The sequence below is a fragment of the Palaemon carinicauda genome, chromosome 6 (genome assembly GCF_036898095.1).
Source record: "Palaemon carinicauda isolate YSFRI2023 chromosome 6, ASM3689809v2, whole genome shotgun sequence".
Taxonomy (NCBI): Eukaryota; Metazoa; Arthropoda; class Malacostraca; order Decapoda; family Palaemonidae; genus Palaemon; species Palaemon carinicauda.
The window spans coordinates 99,508,045-99,510,544 of record NC_090730.1 but is presented as its reverse complement, the minus strand read 5'-3'; positions in this window follow the sequence as shown (position 1 = coordinate 99,510,544).

Below are 2,500 nucleotides of genomic sequence, written 5' to 3'. Positions count from 1 at the left end.
GGTCTCATCATCTTGATATGGTGTTAAATATTGTGTTTGGCAGGAGCTGTGGGTGTTTGGCGAAGTTCTGGATGGAAAACTTCCGGGTATGAAGTGAAGAAGTGTCGACAAGTACGAGTCTATGATGACCAATCGTCGGTGGGTGACATCGACCAGAAGGTGGAAATGAGGGAGGAAATCCGCACCGAGGATGTGACGTCAGCAACGAGAAACTTCCAAATAAATTTGCCATTTCCAAACGATAATGTGAGGCTCTCGTAACCGTAGTTGGGTATTGCAGATCTGTTGGTAGTTACCAGGTGGACGTCGGCAGACTTAGACAGACTACATCGTGTCCTTAAGAGTTCCCTTGGCAAAAGAGAACGACAAGCACCTGTATCTACCAAATATCGCACGCCCATTCCTGCATCATGTAAAAAGAAAAGATTAGAATCATGGGAGGCCACCGCCATAAGCGATGGCCTACTTACAGGTTTTTAAGGCCACTGACAATCCTTGGCACATTTCTTTGCGTGCGCCCTGAATCTGGAGTGGTAGTAGCAAAACTGCGGCCTATGGACGACAGTAAGTGGATGTAGAAGTCGTTGGTTGGGGCGTGAGAGAGTGGTGGTTGATAGGGGGTTTTGTCGTCGATCCGGCACATACGGGGTAGGCGTGTGTGTTCTACGGCATTCACGTCAGCTTTGGTTGACGTTGAACAGGTATCCTCTTCGTCAGGAGTGGAGGCGTTGATGGAGGTCTTGAAGGTTGTGAAGTGGCTGTCCATAAGGACGTTGGCTTTGGTCATCAAGTCCTTTATGGGTAAACTATGGCAGCGCTTACAGGTTCGGGTAAATGGCATACCGAAAGGGCACGAAGTAGTTTCACCTGACGAGGAGATCCGTCCACGGGAGGTTGCAAGCGAGCGATACTGGTGATTTTTCTGAGGGCGAGCGAAGCCTTTTGGTCCCCCAATGGTTGTTGAGAGAGCTGAAAAAACTTTGCTATACAGGCAGGTGGTGACGGCGAGTACTGCTGCAGAATGTATGTTTTGAGGGTGTCATACACTATTGGAGTGACTCCTTTTTCACAAAGCCAGTCGGAGATTTCTGGGCAGGTGTATTCTGGTATCGCCACGAGAACATAATCTGCTTTGGTGGTTGAGTGAGTCACACCCTTGATGTGGAACTGGACTTCTGCGCGCTGAAACTAAGCACACGCCTCTACGCTGGCGGACGATGAAAGTTTATATGGGGTGGCGCCAACTTCCGTAGAGTCCGCTATAGTAACAGTTGGGGGGGAGGGGGGGAAGTGGCAGGAGCGAGTTGACTTCCGGGGTCACCAATGTGACGAGCCAAAAGTAGGTTGTGACAAAGGCGAAATGAAAGCAACTGACTGACTTTATTACGACACACCAAGTATATATACACACTACGTTCCAGTAAGGTCACAAAATACAGACATGCTATTTCTTGTCACACCGGCAACCAGTTGTCTTAACAACTAACAGTGAAATATGCAGACAGGTTAAAACAAGTTACTGTCAGTGCAAGGGAAGAATGAAGATACAAAGGAATATAAACAAAAAATAAAAATGTCGTTACTATGTACGCTTGTGTGACACACGGGTGGTACAAAGTAATTGAAGTTGGGGAATGAAAAAAAAATAATCACGGCGAGTCTCTCTCTCTCTCTCTCTCTCTCTCTCTCTCTCTCTCTCTCTCTCTCTCTCTCTCTCTCTCTCTCTCTCATTGTAAAACATACCAAAAAAAGAAAACAAAACCAAATAAAACAATTGTTGTACGGCCTTTGAAAAGTAAGACTTTTGCTGAACGAGGACAAGTCGATCTCATTGTGATGGAATCAAACCCTGACCGTGGATTTAAATGTATTTTAAATTATCATGACCATTTCTAAAAATTCACCATCCTTAAGCCAATAAAGTCCAAGACAGCAGCAGAGACAGCATACAATCTAATTGACATATTTTGTTGGATGATCCCACATGGCGTATTTCAGTCCTACAACGGAAGAGAATTCATAGCTTCCGCATTCAGTAAAATTAAGGTAATTTTCCCGCGAATTAACATTGTCCACAAAGTTCTGAGACATGCACTGTCCCTTGAGAGATCTAACTGCGATGTCAAGCAGATGCTGATAGCCTGGACGATTGACAATGACTCGTCTCAATGGGCTCAAGGTTTACTACTTGTCATGCTTTAAAAACAAGTAAAAAAAAAATCATCTTCACATAGAAACCTTAATTACAGAACACCCTTTGAAGTCTTTTGTGGTCGGAAAGGGACATCGAGTTTGGAAAGGACAAGTCTGCCAAAAGATCCCATTGAGAAGCTTGAAAGAGAAGAGAAGCTTAAGCAGTTGGTCTCCGAAATGACAGATACAGAACAGCAGGAGTTGACGAACAACAACTCACCGTCAGTTCGGAACACAATAGCGACGACAACGGCAATGAAATTCACGAAGTGTACGACACTGGAGGCACAACAGAAGTTAAGTTTTC